The sequence below is a fragment of the Vigna umbellata genome, chromosome 11 (genome assembly GCF_029865625.1).
Source record: "Vigna umbellata cultivar VRB3 chromosome 11, Vumbellata_1.0, whole genome shotgun sequence".
Taxonomy (NCBI): domain Eukaryota; kingdom Viridiplantae; phylum Streptophyta; class Magnoliopsida; order Fabales; family Fabaceae; genus Vigna; species Vigna umbellata.
In genome coordinates this window covers 18,611,801-18,633,221 of record NC_142175.1, presented here as the reverse complement: position 1 = coordinate 18,633,221, position 21,421 = coordinate 18,611,801, and positions in this window count along the sequence as shown.

Here is a 21,421-nt window from a genome sequence, read left to right as displayed (position 1 = left end):
CTAAACTTTTATTGTTGTTGGGGAGTCAATGTAATCCGTCTGAAACTCTCATGTATTGAATTTGTTCTTCAAGATCTTTTATAAGATACATGCTTTCTTTCATTAATTGTTAGGGTTTTTCCTCTTTGCTCAAAACATGCATTGTTTAACTTATTCGATGTCATGATTATTGGTTTTGTCGATATGGACTCATACGGGGAAATCTAGACCTGGGGAATCTCTCCCAACAGTAGTATAAACCTAGACATAGGAGTATGATGGTTGGTTGCCTTTAAGCTTCTGTTCACTATAATGCATGATTAATTTCTAGGGAGACAAGACATTGTAAACTAGTGATTATGATTAGGCTTTCTTCACTGAGACATCGGGTTTAAGGTAATTTAGAGAGTGGCATTAACATTAATGAAAAGAAAGACGAATTCATGAATACATGAGAGTGGATAAGGATGAAATTGACAAACCCCGACAACATATTCATTCATATATTTCAATTCATGTGTTTTATTTCTTCTTACCATTGATCAATCCATGCATACATATTTACTTTTGAGTATTTGCATTTAAATCTTAATCAATCGGTTTTGCAAGTCTTAGCTAATCAACAAACCACACAATTGTCTAGGTCGTGAGTCCTTTGGGAGAACGATACTTGGTCTTACCAGGTTTATTACTTGATACAATTCGGCTACACTTGCCGAGGGTTAACAAGTTTTTGACTCCATTTTCGGGGATTGAAAATTTGTTCATCATGTTTTTGGCGGCGTTGTCGGGGACTTGTGGTTTGACTAGTCTATTTGTGTGATTATTGATTACCTTTGACTTGATTTTTTTTTATCTTTTTATTTTTTGTTTTTATCTTTTTGGTTTTTATTTTCGTTTTTATTTATATCTTCTTATCTTTCTATCTTTTTAATTTTTCTTTTTATCTTATTAGTTTATCTTCTCTATCTTTTTGTGCTAACAAATATTTTCTAGGGTTTTCTGCCTAATGCTTGCAGGATGCAATTCGGACAAGAATTTAACTATATGGGCACTCAATTCTACCAAAGTAATCTCAACCATTGGTGGGATCCTCACTCAAGCATGGATCAAAGCCAATTTTGGCAAGCTGCCGGACAATTTGAGAACCAACCACAACAACAATGGTAGCAACAAAGCTCTCTATCAGAAAGTTTGGATGACACCTTTCAACGATTTATGCAAGTGTCCATCTCCACCCAGAAAAACATTGAAGCATCATGTAAAAGGATGGAGATACAAATTGGTCACATGATTCAGAAATTGGATGATGTTGGGGTTAATACTGAAGTTAACCCTAGGAAGGAATGTCAAGCCATTATCACTGGAAGTGACAAGACATTAGATGAGAAAAAGATAAAGAGAAAAGAAAAAGAGAGTTGAGTGAAAAGGATAAAGATGTAGTAGAAAAAGAAAGAGAGGTAGTTGAGAGAGAAGAGAGAAAGAAAATTTGTGTAAAGATTGAGAAAGTGAGTAGAAAAAGAAAAGAAAAAAAGAGAGTAAGAGAAAAGAAAATTTTTTTGAATCTTAAGAAAGTGAGAGAAAAGAAAAAGAGGATGAGAGGAAAAAAGAAAGAATCATATGAAAAACTCCATCCTCATTCAAAGAAGTATCATAGGAAAGAGAAGGACTTTGAGCGCTTTATGGAAATCTTCAAGAAATTGGAGATTAAAGTTCCTATGATTGAGACATTGCAACAGGTTCCTGGTTTGATCAAATTTCTGAAGAAGTTCAGTAGAAAGAAGAAGAAAAAGAAGATGGAACCTGAGCTTTACTGGGTCAAGCTAGTGACGTTAAAAGAGTGCTTGCTGGGAGGCATCCCAGTGATTTGAGAACATTATTTTCTTTAATTTTTATTTTGGTGATATAATTTTATAAACTTTGGACTTTGTTTTATGTTGATTTTTGGGTATAGCATCAACTGATGGATGCTAGGTGGTTAAGTATCTACTGAAGAATACTAGGTTTGTTACACCTACTAAATGGTGTTGGTGGATTTTGGGTCAGGCTCCTGACATTAAATAAGCGCTACCTTGGAGGCAACTGATGACAAATTTATGAACACCGAAAAACGGCGCCAAAAACTTGTTTAACCTTCGGTAAGTATGACGGAATCGTATCAAGTAATAAACTCGGTAAGACCAAGTATCGCACTCCCAAAGGACTCACGGCCTAGTTAGTTATATGATTTGTTGATTATTTACGACTTGTGAACAATTGATTATAGGTTTCAAATGCAAAAGACAATAAGTAAACATGTATGCATGAGTTTGATCAATGGAAAAAGAGGGAAACAAACACTTGAACGAATTAGATTGATTAGTATGTTGTTGAGGTTATCAATTTCATCTTATCCACTCTCATAAACTTTTAGGAATTCATCATTCTTTTCATCAATGTTAATGTCACTCTCTAAATCACCTTGCAAGAAGGCCTATCCTTAATTACGAGTTCATACAATTCCTAGCATCCTAATAATTAATTCTGAAGCACAGAAGCTTAAAGGCAACCAACTCTCATATTCCTATGTCTAGGCAATATGCTATTGGGAGAAATTCACCGGATCTAGATTTCACAGTATGTTCCCATATCGACAAAATCAATAATCATGACATCGAATGAGTTAAACAAGGCATGCTTTGAGCAAAGAAGAAAAACCCTAACTAATGATGAAAGAAAGCATGTATCTCAAATAAGATGTTTAAACACGAACTCCATATATGAGAGCTTCAAAAGATTACATTGATTCCCCAACAACAATACAAAGTTTAGTTCACCATATTCAAGGTGAAACTAGATGAACAATAATGAAAGATAGAACACTAGAAAGAGAAGAGGAGAGTCGTCACCATCTCCCAATCTACCCCCAAGGGGTGAAAAGTGTGTTTCTGCTTCCTCCCAACCAAAGATACAAACCCTAAGATGTCCTAAAGTTTATATACTATTTGAAATATTATAGAAAAGTGGGCCTAAGCCCAAAAGTCCACCGCTCAACGGTACCAGCGCGTAGTCATTTCTCCCCTTAGCTGCACTTTCACCCCTCAGCGGAGCCAACGGGTGTTCCTGAGTGCCGCTCAACGGTAAACTGGTGCTGAGCAGTACTTGCGACTTCTCTTCTTTTGCACTTTTTGAGTTCTTTTCTGATTGCATCTCTATCCTTCTTCACTTGTTTCACCAAATTCACTTTAAAACCTGCATAAAGGACTGAAATCAAGAATAAACCTGTCCAGCTCTCTTATTTCCAAAAATTTAACAAAAAGCATGATTCCAAGCTAGTTTCTGAGTGTTAAAGGTTGTTTTTGGTATCAATTTTAAACATGAAACTAACGTTTTTCACTGTTATCAGCAACCTGGTTGATTTACTATATTTTGTTTGTTTGTTTTGATTCTGCTTTAGTTGCATGTTAGGGATTTAATGTATGAGTGATTTGAGAACTTAAATGCATGAAGTGAGTGAGAGACATGAGTATAAGGCAGCTAGGGCAAGCTAGGAAGAAGGAGAGCATGTCATGCAAGTCCCGCTCAGCAGAAATTTCCGCTGAGCGGTATCACTACAGATATGGCTTTAAGGGTTGCCCTTAGCGGGACCTGATGACAAATTTATGAACACCGAAAAACGGCTCCAAAAACTTGTTTAACCCTCGGAAAGTGTGACCGAATCGTATCAAGTAATAAACTCGATAAGACCAAGTATCGTTCTCCCAAAGGACTCACGGCCTACTTAGTTATATGATTTCTTGATTATTTAAGACTTGTGAACAAATTCTTGAGGTTTCAAATGCAAAAGACAATAAGTAAACATGTATGCATGAGTTTTGATCAATGGAAAACAGGAACACAAATACTTGAACGAATTACATGGATGAGTATGTTGTTGGGGTAATCAATTTCATCTTATCCACTCTCATATACTTTAGGAATTCATCATTCTTTTCATCAATGTTAATGCCACTCTCTAAATCACCTTGCAAGAAGGCCTATCCTTAATTATCAGTTCATACAATTCCTAGCATCCCTAATAATTAATTCTGAAGCACAAAAGCTTAAAGGCAACCAACCCTCATATCCCTATGTCTAGGCAATATGCTATTGGGAGAATTTTCCCGAATCTAGATTTCCCCGTATGTTCCCATATCAACAAAATCAATAATCATGACATCGAATGAGTTAAATAATGCATGCTTTGAGCAAAGAAGAAAAACCTTAACTAATGATGAAAGAAATTATATATCTCAAATAAGATGTTTAAACACAAATTCCATATATGAGAGCTTCAAAAGATTACATTGATTCCCCAACAACAATACAAAGTTTAGTTCAGCATATTCATGGTGGAACTAGATGAATAATAATGAAAGAGATAGAAAAACCCTAGAAAGAGAAGAGGAGAGCCGTCACCATCTCCCAATCTACCCCCAAGGAGTGAAAAGCGTGTTTCTGCTTCCTCCTAGCCAAAGATACCAACCCTAGGACGTCCTAAAGCTTATACACTATTTGAAATATTATAGAAAAGTGGGCCTAAGCCTAAAAGACCACCGCTCAGCGGTAAAGTGCCGCTTAGTGGTACCAGCGAGTAGTCAATTCTCCCCTCAGCTTCACTTTCACCCATCAGCGGAGCCAACAGGTGTTCCTGAGTGTCGCTCAACGGTAAACTGGCGTTGAGCGGTACTTGCGGCTTCTCTTCTTTTGTACTTTTTGAGTTTTTTTCTGATTCCATCTCTATCCTTCTTCACTTCTTTCACCAAATTCACCTTAAAACATGCATAAAACACTGAAATCAAGCATAAACCTGTTCAACTCTCTTATTTCCAAAAATATGAACAAAAGCATGATTCCAAGCTAGTTTCTGAGTGTTAAAGTTTGCTTTTTATATCAATTTTAAGCATGAAAATAACAGTTTTTCAACTGTTATCAAGACCCAAGCCCATTAAGGTATTTTTATACCCTAGGGTGCGGTTTTGGTTTTATTTTCATATTTCTTTCCTCCCACACACTCTTAAACTATTTTCTAAGAGTTCTGTACAACTTTCCCTTCATCCCACTTATAAAACCTCTCTTCCATTCATTTGCATCAAGTTTCAATTCAAGTTTGGGGTTTGGTGAGAGCATTGCTATTTGGGGCTGATTTCTTTACATTCCTAGATCGTTCTTCATTATTTTGCTTGCTGGTTTTGCTGCGCAGGTAGCACTGAGGGGTTTTTTATTGCTCTCAGCGGTGATTAGGAATGGTTTTAGGGTGTCGTTTATGGTTCACTAATGCTTAATGATGTTTCTTGTGGTTTTATGAATGGTGTTTGATGTAGGGATGGCCTCCTCATCGGGCAAGAGATTCAAGACTATAGTATTCAAAAGGAAGGAGAAGGAACGAGATCAACCCTATTCCAGCAAGTTCCTTTCCTGTAAGCATGTGCAACACTTCCTCAATGGCGAAAGCAGGCACAACCCAGTAGAGCTGGAGCAGCTGAAGCTCCAGCTATGGAGGAAGAGGATGAGGATGATAATTTTGAAGATGCTGAAGAAGGAGAGGAGAAAGACTCTGATGATAGCATGAGTTGATGAGGAGTTGAGATAACATCTACTGATGGATGATATGAACACTAGAGCAGAATTTTTCTTATCTTTTGTTTTGTTGAACTTCTTTGCTTATGTTTTTAGAATAGGGTTTGATGTACTCAATTTGAACTTTATCTGTTATGATGGTTTGCTTATGAATTATTACATGATGAGTATTGCTTGATGATGTTTGGATCTTGATTGATGTTGAGATTGTGCACATTATATGCTTATACAGGTGGTTCACGAGTAATGTGAACAAATGCATGATGTTGTGATTGTGATTATGATGCTAAGCAGGATGTGTATGTGGAATGTGAATGAGCTTATATCTGAGGTTTTGAGCTCCAGAGTTTTTGAGATTGAATACTATTACTTTGAAAGCATGAATGACTTTGCCCAGGTTTTCTATGATTCAATCACTTGGTTGTTTGCATCATATGATCAAGGCCATTAGTTGGTAACCCTTTTGTTAGGCAAATGCATGAATTTAGCCCACTAAAAGAGAGCACTATGTGTTCTATCCTTTGAACCCTTAGCCTTGAACATGATTTGAAAACCCTCTTTGAAAAGCTTTACCTTGAGTTGAGTTGAAAATATCTTGTGGTATTGATAAATGTTCAAGTTTGGGGTTGTTGGGAAGTTTAGAAAGGGAAAATGAACAGCATTGAGCTAAAAGTTAAGAATGTGAAAAGAAAAAGAAAAAGGAAAGAAAAGAAGAAAAAGAAAAGCTCAATGCGAAACAAAGTTGGGAATAAGTGAGAATGGTTGTGTTTAGATGATTCTCTTAACTCAAGGGTTTTGTGATCCAGAAAAACCAATTTTCTTGTTAGCCCAGCCACATTATAAGCCATAGAAAAGTCCTTGTGATGATGCTTGCTTGTAAGTGTTTTTGATTGTGGTTAAATGAAAGGCAAAGTTGATTCATGTGACATTGTGATAGTAAAGTGAATGAGTGAATACCTCCTATACACTTGTGTGTTTGAGTGAAACACTTTATCTAGTGAGGATAAATTCCATGAACACATAAGAACATATATGCTTAGTTGATTGATCATTCATGAAAAGAGCATTTGTTGGATATTATGTGATTGCGGGAACACTAAAGCATGTGCACATCTTGATTGAGGTTAGGTCTTTGTGATGAGCTAAATTGAGTACTTACTTGTCTTGAAAGAAAGATTATTGAATGTGGTGAACCATTGTATGGATTGGTGAAAGATTGAGTTACATCTTGTTTGCTTGAGGACAAGCAAAATTCTAAGTTTGGGGTTGTGATAACGATTGAAAAACCGTTATTTTTATACTAAATTTTGATAATCAATCAACTCTTTTTGACTTAGAAACTTGCCTTAACTCATGTTTTTGCTTTAGTTTTGTGAATAAGAGAGTTGAAGGTGAATTTAATGGTTTTGTTCTAGATTCCCTTGATTTTGTAGGCTAATTGAATGATTTGAAAGAAGAGTTAAAGTATCGACTAGTTGGAATGCAGAAAAGTCAACCAGAAATCAGAAAAGTCAACCAGTCAACCAGAATGCAGAAAAGTCAACCAGAGTGCAGAAAAAAATTGCGCCGAGTTGCGCTGAGTGGTAATTACCGTTGAGCGCCACTTTTCAGGTGCTGAAATCACCACTGAGGGTAAAAACAGCAGCTGAGGGGTAAAACTAAAGTGCCACACTTGCCGCTGAATGACATTTTTATGAGCTTGGGCTCACTTTTCTATAATATTTAAAAGTCTATATAAGGCTTTAGTCTTCCGAGGGTTAGTATTTTTGGTTGGAACGAAGCAAAAACACATTTTTCACCCCTTGGGGGTAGAATTGGAGATGGTCACGACTCTCCTGTTCTCTTTCTCGGGTTTTTCTATCTCTTCCATTCTTTCATTTCATTGTTCATCTAATTCTTCCATGACGATGGAGAACTAAAATTTTATTGTTGTTGGGGAGTCAATGTAATCCTTTTGAAACTCTCATGTATTGAATTTGTTCTTCAAGATCTTTTATAAGTAAACATGTATGCATGAGTTTGATCAATGGTAAAGAGGAACACAAACACAGAACGAATTTATATGGATGAGTATGTTGTTGGGGAAATCAATTTCATCTTATCCACTCTCATATTTTAGGAATTCATCATTCTTTTCATCAATGTTAATGTCGCTCTCTAAATTACCCTAAACCCGATGTCTCGGCGAAGAAAGCCTATCCTTAATTAGGAGTTCATTCAATTCCTAGCATACCTAATAATTAATTCTGAAGCACAGAAGCTTAAAGGACACCAACCCTCATATCCCTATGTCTAGGCGATATTACTTTTGGGAGAAATTCCGCGGATCTAGATTTTACCGTATGTGTCCATATCACTAAAATCAATAATCATGACATGATATGAGTTAAACAATGCTTGCTTTGAGCAAAGAGGAAAAACCCTAACTAATGATGAAAGAAAGCATGTATCAAAGATATGATGTTTAAACACAAAATTCCATATATGAGAGTTTCACAAGATTACATTGATTCCCCAACAACAACAAGAGTTTAGTTCACCATATTCAGGTGAAACTAGATGAAATACAATAAGATAGTGAAAGATAGAACCCTAGAAAGATTAGTAGGTAGCATTAGCATCCAAGATCTTCCTCCAAGGGGTGGAAAGGTGTGTGTTTACTTCGTCTCCAGCCAAAGATACAAACCTTAGCAAGTCCTAAAGCTTATATATTATTCGAAATATTACAGAAAAGTGGGCCTAAGCCCAAAATACCACCGCTCAGTGGTACCAGTGTGTAGTCAATTCTCCCCTCAGCTGCACTTTCACCCCTCAGCGGAGCCAACGGGTGTTCTTGAGTGCCGCTCAGTGGTAAAGTGGCCCTGACCGATACTTGCAGCTTCTCTTCTCTTGTACTTTTTGAGTTCTTTTCTGATTCCATCTCTATCCTTCTTCACTTCTTTCATCAAATTCACCTTAAAACTTGCATAAAACACTAAAATCAAGCATAAACCTATCCAACTCTCTTATTTATGAAAATATGAACAAAAACATGATTCTAAGCTAGTTTCTAACTGTTAAAGGTTTATTTTAGTATTAATTTTAAGCATGAAATTAACAGTTTTTCAACTGTTATCACAACCTCAAACTTAGAACTTTGTTTGTCCTCAAGCAAACAAGATGTAACTCAATCTTCTACCAATCAATACAATGGTTCACTCCATTCAAAAATCCTCTTTCCAAGATAAGTAAGTACTCAATTAAGCTCATGACAAAAACTTCAATCAAGAGATGCACATGCTCTAGTGTTCACATAATCAGCTAATATCCAACAAATGCTCCTTTTCATGAATGATCAATCAACTAAGCATGGATGTTCATGTGCTCATGGAATCTTTCCTCACTAGATAAAGTGTTTCATTCAAACACACAAGTGTATAAGAGGTAATCACTCATTCACTCTACTATCACCATTTCGAGGGTTAACAAGTTTTTGACTCCGTTTTCGGGTATTGAAAATTTGTTCATCATAAGACTGCTTAAGTACCAAGTCTTGCCTTGCCAAAAATGTCTTAGTTTACTACTAGTTATCCTTTAAACTAAAATCACCTTTAAAATCAAGGGACACAACCCACAAACAAACACAAACAATCAAAACTAGACTCCCAATTTTCGGACTCTCATGTGACAAGGCTTAGAGTTTAATCCCTTTTAGCGTAAATCACCCCTAAACGTGAACCTGAACACAAAATCAAACAATCAATAAAAAATTCTACTCCTATGGTGAGGCTTGTAGCTGTGGCTAACAAGACACACTCGCATATCTAGTTATGCTAAAATAAAGCAAGTAAAGTTGTCAAGAGTTTGAAAGAGCACCAAGGACTCTTCCAAAGAACTTGGACTTTGTAAAAGGCCTTTTTACAAAATAAGATAAAGCTAACAGTAGGCTAACACAAGCCTATTGAAAATAAATTGAAGAAAACAATTACAAAAGCAAACAATCCTATGCTACGGTCCTGTTCATCCTGCAGGAAAATCACATGCCCAATTTGGCTTCTTGACATCTTAGTCTTGCTTCAACTTTGTTGCTTCTGGAATCAATTGTTTTGAATCTCCTTGCATGTCCCATCCTACAATCACAAATCGCAATTTGGATTAGTGCATCGTTTCCACACAGACATCAAGAGGATTAAATTTACACAATATAAAAGATTTTTCCCTTTCTCTTGGCTACACAAGCTTTCCAAGTTTCCCAAGCTTGCCACCGAGATTCTGCTACTGCTCAATTAAACTCCTGCACAAACTGAATTCCAATCAAATCAGCAGTCCACCCAATCTTAACAATTGCAAGTTATAACAAATAAAACAGTTTAAGCAAACTCCCTTAATTTCACAACTCCCAAGTGAAGTGGTTTTGCTACTATTTCTTCAAAAATCTTCTGCTCAAACTAAAAACTCAATCATTTCAGCTATGCACACACAAAGTTACATCAAAATCCCGTAAAATACACATGGAAATGTACATTTAACTAGATGCAAATAGATATGATTCAAGGCTGAAACCAATCTGATTAAACAACCAACCAGACTAACCAAAACCTGACCAATCCAATGCAATGCAAAAACAATTCCAATTCAGAATGGCTAATCCTAGTCTACAAAAACTATCATACCAGATCAACACTTCAAATAATGCTAAGCAATAACAAGCTATAACAAAAATAATTCAACCAAAACAGAAGCAATTTAAGGTTAAAGACTCCCTTTAGTTCAACACTCCTACATGAAGTGTTTCTGCCTCTGGTTGCTTAAGCTAGACTCTATTGAAGTTCTACAACTGTATCAGTGAAGGTTCTGGTCTGCACTCCCAAAGCCCATTCAGTTCAAGTTTCATGAGACTCCTTGTTCAACTTCTTAACTGTGGCAGCTTTTTGTAATTCACTCTTTACACAACACCACCTATAAATGGCAATCAAAACAAAAACTACATAAATCTAATTGGTGAGCACAATTCAGATTCAGAACTGAAGGAAGAACACGCTCTCAACAAGGATATTTGGCTTTAGATGTAACCACACAAAGCTCACAAACTCAGGTTTTTGTCTGGAAGCTTAAAGCACTAAAAATGAAAGGTTTGGAAGGGAAATTTTCCCTTGGTAGTACAATGCTGGAGAGTCTTTCAGACCACCACCTAAGATGCTACCAAGCACACAAACCTTCTTTCAAATTTCGGAAACCAAAGCGTAACAACTTCTCAATCAAGAATAGGCTAGGCTAAGGTCAAAATCAGAAATTAGAGACAAAACAGGACAACCACAAACAAGGACAACATAGTGATAATAGTTGAAAAATTGTTATTTTTATACTTAAAATTGACTTCAATTACAACCTTTATGACTTAGAAATTAGCTTAAACTCGTGATTTTGTTGAATTATTGGAAATAATAGAGTTGGACAGGTTTTATGCTTGATTCCCTTGTTTTTACAGGTTTTTAGATGAAATTGATGAAAGAAGTGAAAAGGGATAGAGATGGAATTAGAAAAGGACAAGAAAAGTGCAAAAGAGGAGAAAACAGAAGTACCGCTCAACGCCAATTACCGTTGAGCAACACTCGCAAGAACTGTTGGCACCGTTGAGGGGAGAAAAGCCGCTGAGGGGAAGAAGTGACTTGTGATACTACCGCTGAGCGGCACTTTTCTGGGCTTGGGCCTATTTTTTTGTATTTTTTAGAATAGTATATAAGCTTTAGGACGTTCTAAGGTTTGTATCTTTGGCTGGGACGAAGCAAAAACACTCTCTTTCACCACTTAGAGAAGGATTTTGGATGCTAAGGCTCATTTCTCAACCTTCTAGGGTTCTATCTTTCATTATTCCATTGTATTTCATCTAGTTTCACCATGAATATGGTGAACTAAACTTATTTTGTTGTTGGGGAATCAATGTAAATCTTTAGAAATTCTCTGGTATGGAATTTGTTCTTTAAGATCATTTATATGATACATGCTTTCTTTCATTAATAGTTAGGGTTTTTCCTCTTTGCTCAAAGCATGCATAGTTTAACTCATTCGATGTCATGATTATTGGTTTTTTCGATACGGGAACATATGGGGAAGTCTAGATCTGGGGAATCTCTCCCAATAGTATATTACCAACCTAGAGATAGGAGTATGATGGTTGGTTGCCTTTAAGCTTCTGTTCACTATAATGCATGATTAATTGTTAGGGAGACAAGAGATTGTAAACTAGTGATTATGATTAGGCTTTCTTCGTCGAGGATTCGGGTTTAAAGTAATTTAGAAAGTGGCATTAACATTAATGAAAAGAATGATGAATTCCTAAATACAATAGAGTGGAAAAGATGAACTTGATAAACCCCAACAACATATTCATCCATATATTTCAATTCACGCTTTTGTTTCTTCTTGCCATTGATCATCATATCCATACATATTTACTTTTCAGTCTTTTTGCATTTGAAACTTATAACACTTTGTTCTCAAGTCTTAATTAATCAATTAATCACATAAGTTTCTAGGCCTTGAGTCTCTTGGGAAACGATACTTGGTCTTACCAAGATTATTTACTTGCTACGATTCGGTTTCACTTGTCGAGAGATAAACACACAGCAGACCTATTGTTTAAGACAACCCTAGATCAGATCAATAAAGCAATTAAAGCTCAAATTAAGAGCAGCTGAACAAATTTTACATGTATTGATGACACAACCAAGAAGGTCAATCAAGACAAGCAAGAAAAAGGCAATTTAGAAAGGCTGGCACACAAACAGAATCCTAAGAACAGAACTAAATCAGATGTTAAAAGCAATAAAAACCCAAACAAGTTGCATTTGCACCAAATTCAAACTCAGTTCAGAATTGGTTGAAACTGTCCCATAAAATGCCTAAGAGAAAAGGCAGTTTTTCTAATGCATCAACTTTCATAAAAGTCAATTGCACTGGTCTTTCAGCTTTTTAGAACTATATAAATGTTTCTTTTGTATTGTTTTACATGTAAAAAGAATGACCAAGCTTTTGCTGCAATGACAACTCAATTTCCAATGCACCAATTCCAAAATTCAGAACATAGAAACAACAACTTGTTAAAGAAAACAATGGTAAAAAATTTGGTGGTTTAAAGAGTGAAAATGCTTAGGGCAGCTATAACTCGTGGTTTCTTTACATCACCAGTTTCAAATAACTAAAGCAAACTTGTTTGTAAAGCAACTGGATGCAGAAACACACTATCTCAAAATTTGACCTACTCAGCCCCAAATTACTCAAATTAAGCAACTCTACCACTCAAATTTTGACTCAATGAATCAAAGACCTTTGACTAAATCAACAATGAGAGATGTTTAGCAATGATCTATGTGCTAAACCAGATTTCGAACAAAAAATAACTAGACTCAAATAAAGCATTGCAGATCAGTCAACTGCTAAAACTGTTTTTATTGGAATTTGCACAATTGCAACCAAGCTCATGCCTAGCATGTCATTGCTCTTATGGTTTGCACTTGCTACCAGCTTAACTTTGCACAATAGATTAGGATTTAAAACCAAAGCAGATTCAGATGTTGAGCTTCAAAGAAACAAATTAAATCAAAAAAAATTTCACAACAAAAATGGCAGATTGGTTCTACTAGTCAGTGAATGCATCTGAGCTCTCAATTGATATTGTCATAGCTCATTTGGAATGCAATGTGAACATACAAGTAGACCATTACAATTCCATATCAGAATTACATGAAATTTTTGGACAGAAAAAGCAACTTAACATGACGTAGACACAACAAAAATGATTTAGAAATCAAAAGACTCAATCAAACAAAATGAACCGAATTAAAATGAGATAAGACTCAAAGCACAACAAGCACAAATCAAGCAACCTTATCGGAATTTGGAAACCTAAACACACGAAAACAAATTTCACTGAATGGAAATGCATGAAACATAAACTAATTCAATATCAAACCAGAACAAAAATATTGAATTGATTCAATGACGAACAAAATGATGAACAACTCAGAAATGGAATGAAACGGCATAAAAACTCATAATCAAAATCAAACCGAGAAAAACAAGATGAATCACCAAGACAACACCGAAAGAGATTCAACAGAAGACTGAATGAACATTACGTGAATCAGAAAAAAATGAATCACAAACAAGAACAAACCAAAAAGACAAACCCGGATCAAAGGAGAAAGAAAAAAAAATTTGAAACAGAGAGAACAACTTATCTGCTGACGCGTGCTTGAACCTGAGCTCTGGATACCAAATGATGGAAGAGCCTGAGGAGTTTGGACCGACTGAGGCAGTAGAAGTGCGATCTAGATCCTCGAAGCTTCTCCGACGAGTGAAGACGCAGTAGAATGGAAAAGGAAACTCGAGATTGAAGAGGAAACTGAGATCGAACACATGGAAAACCTAGGATCTAGGGTTTAATCAGTGTATGTTGAAGGTATGGAGGATGAAGATGGTTTTGGACGGTGCAAAACCCTAACCGGACGCGACGAGACTCTATAACGGTGAGGAAACTTAGAACGAACTTATTAAACGGTTCAAAGGCTTGCATGATCGGTGAAAAGTAAAGATCGAAGGAATTAAGATGTTTAATCGGAGGAAAATGGTGAAAGGGAGTGGAAACCCTAGAGGAAGATGTAGTAGTGTGATGAAAGAAGAGAAAATACCTTCGAAGACGCATATGGAGTACGGATCTGTGGTTGGAGACAGTGGAGCTCTCGAGAGCGAGTGAGATGCCTCTCTTGCTCGAGAAAGAAAACGAAGTGGTTGAATGATCAACGAAGTGTAAAATGAGGATGCAGAGTGGGAGAACGCGTGGATGAGAAGTGTTAATGCAAGGAATGAAGACGTGGCTTGCGCGAGAAGCTGATGTAACGAGGAGCTGACGTATGCACGAGATGTGGCAGTGAGAAGTCAGTGTGGAGGATGAGAGAGAAGCACAATGGATGAAGTGGAGAAATGAGAGAATGATGAATGTACTTGGAAGGTGGCTAGAGGCGGTTCACTTTAGACTCTCTAGCTTGACTTTCAAGAGAGAATTGTGTCTGGATGTTCTCTACAGAAATCACAATTCATTATGCTCAAAAGTGAGTCATACAATGGTGGAGACAGGTATTTATAGTAACCCGTGCTCCAAGAGAAATGGAATGCATGTTCAATAAAATGTAACAAAATACAAGAGAAAAATGAGGTAATTTCATGAGGCAGTATGCCATCAGATGACCTTGGCCGTTTTCATAAACGGTCTTCCAAGAATAATTGGAGTCAAATTCTCCTCCATCTCCATCACCACAAAGTCCACCAAGAATTTTAGTTTGCCCACACAAACCATAACGTCTTCCATTACATCATAAGGCTTCTTTGAAGATCCATCCGCCATTAGCAAACACTACTAGAAAATCATTTATTACCGAAGGATAATTACCGAAGGCTGCTTGCCCCTCGGTAAAAATGGTAATACCGAAGGATTTTTCGACGGTCATTGAAGTTGATCATTACCGAAGGCTTTTGGCCCTCGGTATTACACAGAGGATTTACCGAAGGCTTTTGGCCGTCGGTATATGCATTCACTTAATGAAATCTGAATTTGGGATTTCCCTCTTCCATTTTCCCAAATACTTTCCGAAAAGCTTGTCCCAATCTTTCACTCCCGTCCCCGCTTTCCACTCAACCGTGCCCTAAGCTCTACCTCCCTTTGTCATTCACCATCCCAAACCATCATTGGCATTGATTCTCAACCTGTGGAGCTGCTATTTCTTTACGACGGTGGTTTGGCGGCGTGAGGAGGTGTTGTCGCGGCGTGGGCAGAGCTTGTACCAAGGGAGGCTAATCCAGGGGTTGTGTGACGAAGTACCTTTCGTTGCGTGAGAAGGGTTGCACGACAGAGGGTATCGGAGGGTTGTCGCTACCGTAGAGGTGAGTTACTGGTTCAAATTATTGCTTGAAATTATTATGTACCTTTTGGTGGCTGCCCTGTTTGTGATGCATGTGTGAGTTAACCTGAATATGTGTGTATTGCCTGAAATTCGCATTGGAGATTTTGTTTAACAGTAAATATCATTGGATAATTATTCCAACTGTAGTGGTGCGCAGTGTAGGGAAAAAGACATGGAATTGGAAGGTAAACACCCGTGAGGGTTACGGCTAATCTCTTTGCTTATTTGTCCACACTGCATTTGTTTTTAACAACAATGTACCGATATTCTTCTATCTCAAAAGAATATTGCCTATGACTCCACCACTCACTTGCATGTTCTTGTAATCTACAAAGATATATGTTAAGAGCAAAGGATTCAGTATCTCTAGGAAGAGAAGGATGTATTATATCAAATTTTCTTAATGACCTTTTACAAGAAAACAAAAGAAAACAGATTACAAGTTCAAAACTCAAATAGGATCAAGATAAACTACTCTACTGCTCCATGTATTCACTGATTTTGAATTTCTTTCTGTATCTCTCTTGGTGCTTTAGCCCTTCAATCCTTGCTGAAAGAGGATTCAGTCTTCTGGAACAGTATTGTTCCAAAATCAGTCTATGAGTTGTTATATTCTATAATTTCTTGCTTTGTGTTGTCCAACATGGTATGTAATTCAATTTCAAGTTCCTAACAACATGGAATTAGAGATGTAGGAGGTAGGAAAATTGAGGTGGGTGGGTGCACCATTCTTGGGTCATGATAAAAAGGAAATTCCTTTGAACATTTAGAAAAGTTGGTTTTCTCTTTTCAGCTATCAGAAACAGTTTGTTGGTGGATATAACTTCCTAAAACAGAAACACTTTCTTCCACATTTAGGTGACTTAGTTTTAGTTTCAGTTTCTTCCACAAGCAGGGAAACTAAAACTTAGTTTTAGTTCAACAAAATGTGTTCTTTTCCCTTAATATTTTTTGTTTTCATTGATAATTACAAAAGGGTAACTTCATTTTCTCTGTGACTCAAAACTAAGTATATTTTCTTGTAATATATATGAGATAGAATTTAACACATGTAATCTAGTTATGTTAAAAGAATAAGTTTTATACAAAGATTCATTTCAATCAAATTTTTTGATGCAGAAGAAATTTGTAATGTTTAAGAAAGTTGAGTTAATTAACTAGGTATTTTCTTAGGGGATAAGGAAGTTGTGTTCTGGTTTGGTAGGTGATGTCAATGTAAGGTTGATCCAAGATTGCAGTGCTGATTTATTTTCTCCTAAAAACGAAAGAATGAGTGTAGAGTTGTGAGTTGATGAACTGGCATCGATCTTTGAGAGGAAGCTTCACCATTTAAGCATCACAACAGAATTGACCTGATTTTGGGATTTCTTAATTAATTGGTTGGAATGAAAATTTAATTTGCTATCCATTTGGTTGTTATGTTTGTTGATGAGTTATGTTCCTTGTCAGGAGATAGTAATGACAGAAGAAACTGCTATAATGATATTCCTAAAATTAGAATGTAAGTACATAATAATTGAAGTTCTGGTACTACCAAAACCAATTCCATGTAGCAGCAAAGTTGGCACAGTTTATAATGAAAAAAATAGTACCTAAAACAGGTGAACAATCAATGATATTAGGAAGAGATATTAGGTTGAAGTGTGATGGTGCATTGTTCCTCACTGAAAATTTAGGCCATATACAGTGCATCAGATTGATAGCCCTTACTTAATAAGACTATTCATATATACGAAGAATGGTGGAGATCCCATTATGGATTAAATTAGTATAAACTTCATAAAAGTAATTTCATAAAAGATTACCAAATGCAGGAAGTTGAGCAATTAAGATTAGTCCACAAAAATGTTTATACAGATTTTATGCAGTCAAGTGGAGAACATAACATGCACAAGGATAGTAAGAATTGTATGTCATTTTTGGAAGAGGTTTTGTTTTATTAGTTAAGCAACGAATGGTGTTTTGGTTGGTTGAAAAGTTATGGAGGGATGACTTTGTTGGTGCAGTGGCCTTGTAGATAAAGCCCAGCTAAATGATGTCATGAGTTTTGGGTTTAGCTATATATTTATACAATATATAGAATGACTTGTAATCACTTGACAAATTTTATTAGGCAATAAAAAAAACCTAATATAACTCTATAGGCTGAATATGATACTCTGAATTGAAAGCTTGAATTATATATAATATATACACTGAAAGGCAACTAGTCTACAGGACTTTGTTTTCTTATTTGGATTTAGTGAAACTAGACATATGTATTCATAAGTAAAAATCTATGCAACCAGAGGAAGAGAAGTGATAACAACTTGTCTGGTTTCATTGCTTTGGCAGAGATTAATTGATGCTACTGTTTGATTAACTTCTTTGGATATTGAGTTGTCAAAATTCAAAGAATTTGGTTTGTTGAATTCTGGTGCAGTATGATAACCTTAAGTACACTTCTATTTGATGTCTTAGGTCAGTTTTTAAAGGATTTGGGGGCAGAAGGGGAGGAAGAGAGTGTAGAAAGAAGACTTGATCAGGAAAGGATAACAAAGGCCAAGGTATGCTCACCTAAACTGAACTTGCATGATTATATGTGATATGTTAAGTTATGTTGAATGGAGGTTACGATGTTGTATACATTGAGTTTTGTGAAACTTTGTTTTGTATTGTTTGAATTTGATTGTCAAATATGTAAGAGTATTTAGACTTAGAACCTAGAACCCAAAAATTGACTATAGGAGTTGTCAATTTTGACAATTTTGCTTGCTGGACAGCCCCTTTGAATTGAGTAAGACCATATACGTTTACATAATCCAAATCATAAGACATACCTAATTTATGTATAAAATCATGATATAGTTATAAACTATATAGATTAAAGAAGTCAGTAAAGAAAAAAGAGTTCTATTATGGAACATAAGCCTCCTATTATGCCTTGTTTAGTAATACAAATTACTTTTATCAACAAAAGAAGAGTAGAGTTTCTACTTTTCCATTCTAATGTCGCCTGTTTCATTTGTCTTGGTAATTTACCAAAATAAAAAAGAGATAACAGAGAAATTGTTTAGATCAGATATGAGATACCAATAAAGGAGAAAGTAGATGATACATTTATTTTATCCAAATTCATGTTATCTAAGATGGAAAAGTACATGAATTGCCATTATTTTAGTCCCCAAGAACAGAGACACATACAACAGTACACAAAAGTATTCCTATTGATGAGAGTAACTAAACAGAAACAAATTGAATACTAGAGCCCATCCAATTTGAATCTGTTCCTGGAATCTTGAAGTGGTTTTTTGTTCCTAATTAAGCTGCACCATGAATTGACAATTTGTGCTCCTTCTCCACTTCCTAAGATGCCACCTATTGAATGAACACAGAAATCATGAAGACATATTATTGAATGAGAAGGCTTGCTTCTCCTCTTACATTAGCATTACATTTATAAGGGAAATAAAGTAACTACCCATTTCCTTTCCAACTCAGTTTGGCTGGAACACAACTCACACACACAGCCCATACTGACAGCACACACACAACTCACACTAATCATTCTAACAATAATTCTAACACCACCCTAGTTGGAAAATGTTTATAAAACTGGACTGCACATTATAGAGGCCTTTTTGTATCATGTTTGATCTGTGAAGGATATAAAAGACAAAGAAAGTGAATACAATTGAATTGTATTCTGGTTTCAAATTGTTAAATTTGTTTCAGTTATTGTCCTCTGATTCTGAAGCTTTGTACAACATTTTATAGTGTTGTTGAAGGTTGCTTAAGGTGTAGCCAACCATAATAAGCAATGTAATGCAATCTGCATACTTTGGTTGCTCAAAATCCTTTCCATTTGACTGTTTTAGAATTTCATTGTACCTTTTCACCTTGCTGAACTTGTTTGAATTGTTTATTCTGCACTAAACTAGCCTAAGAAACTTCACACAAACTGTCCTAACAAGTTTAAGATGGTAAATCAATGCTAATTACAAAGTCACATACAAAAATAACTTAGAACTCAAAATATGACACCCTAGAACCTATAACTAGTTAGTAGAATACACTAAAAGTGGTCATAATGCAAACTGTATTAAAGTAGTAACCAAAACAGTAAAAGAACTATGTACACAAGTTTTAAAACATAAAAGAAAGATAGAAATGAGTGGACAATTCGAAAACACAAAGAAATAGAAGATTTGACTATTTAGTGACCTAAAATTACACTACACCATGGTAAATTTGGTAAGAATGATGATGAGCAATCTGTTAAACAGGCCTAAAAGTCTCTACACAAGTTGTTACCTCCTAGAAATGACTAAGAATGGACTCAAGAATTGATTCCGAACACACTATCTTGAAATCACTACTAAAACCTCAAAAGGGCTACTAGAAATGCACTAGAATGGTCAAATTTTGATGACTGCACTAAACTAGCCTAAGAAACTTCAAACAAACTGTCCTAACAAGTTTAGGATGGTAAAACAATGCTAATTAGAAAGTCACACTACAAAAACAACTTAGAACTCAAAATATGACACCCTAGAACCTAAAACTAGTTAGTAGAATACACTAAAAGTGGTCATAATATTAAAGCATTAACCAAAACAGTAAAACAACTATATACACAAGTTTTAAAACATAAAAGAAAGATAGATATGAGGGCACAATTCGAAAATACAAAGTATACAAAATCAAACAGCACTAAGAATGTATGCTGCACCAGAAAATGGACTTTAAAAGTGTGCTTTCAAACCCAAAAATGATTGGCAGTGTTTGTAAAGCTTAAGTGATGATGATAGCAACTTTATATCATCAATTTAAAGGTGTTTAAACATTGAAACAACAAGGAATCATAGTACACTCGAAAATCACTAATTCACTTCCAAATTTAAGCAAAATTAACGGTTTTGGAAGTGATTTTGCATGTAGGCTAAAATTTGACCAAATGAACAGTGCACACAAGTTTAAAATGGTCAAATAAACTTTTTCAAACATTCACAATGCACACAAAGAAGCAGATGCTTGAAGTCACTGCTGCTATAGCCAATTATGCAGCATTTTTAAACCAAAATTAGCACTAGAAGTTTCATTTTTTAGTACCTATAAAAGTGTACTTATAAGGTGAGAAATTGTCATTTCACCTAATGTAGACTCATTCTAAGGTATGTAAACATCCTAACAAGTATAACTTAGTGAAATCAAGGTAGCAAAGTACTGAAAAACAAATAATAACCTAAAACTAAAAGTTTTAGTATTTAGCACCTAAAAAGTGTGTTCAAAGGGTGAACAATTGCAAATACAACTAATGTAGACTAAATTTAAGTAATGTGAACATCCTAACATGTCTAAAGTAGTGAAATAAACCTAGGAAACTATTTAAAAGCAACGAATTAGGTAGAACTAAAATTTTGAGTAGTTGGAAGGTATAAAAGTGTGCTTAAAAGGTGAGAATTTGCAACCACACCTAATGTACACTTATTTGAAGTAATGTCAACATCCTACCATGTGTAAAGTAGTAGTGGAATGAAGCTAGGAAACATGTCAAAAGCAAAGAATTACCTTAAACTCAAAGTTTGAGTTTTTAGAACATAAATACTTTGGGTATTTTAACTAATGTGATTGTCAGTACATACTTTTATAGCTATTTCATTGCCTCAATTATGTTTATATGTATTATATATCCATGCTTCTATAGATATTTGATTGCCTAAATTATGTTCATGTTTATATTGTATGTTCATGTATATTGTCTTTCATTTATTAGGCTACAACTTGATTAAGTTAAGTAGTCATTTAAAATCCTATGGTACTACACACATTCTCAATGAAATGAGAAGGGTAAAAATAATATAAACACTTAGAACGTACAAAATATGTGGAAGTACTCTAGACAAGAGTACTTCAGGTGTAATAAG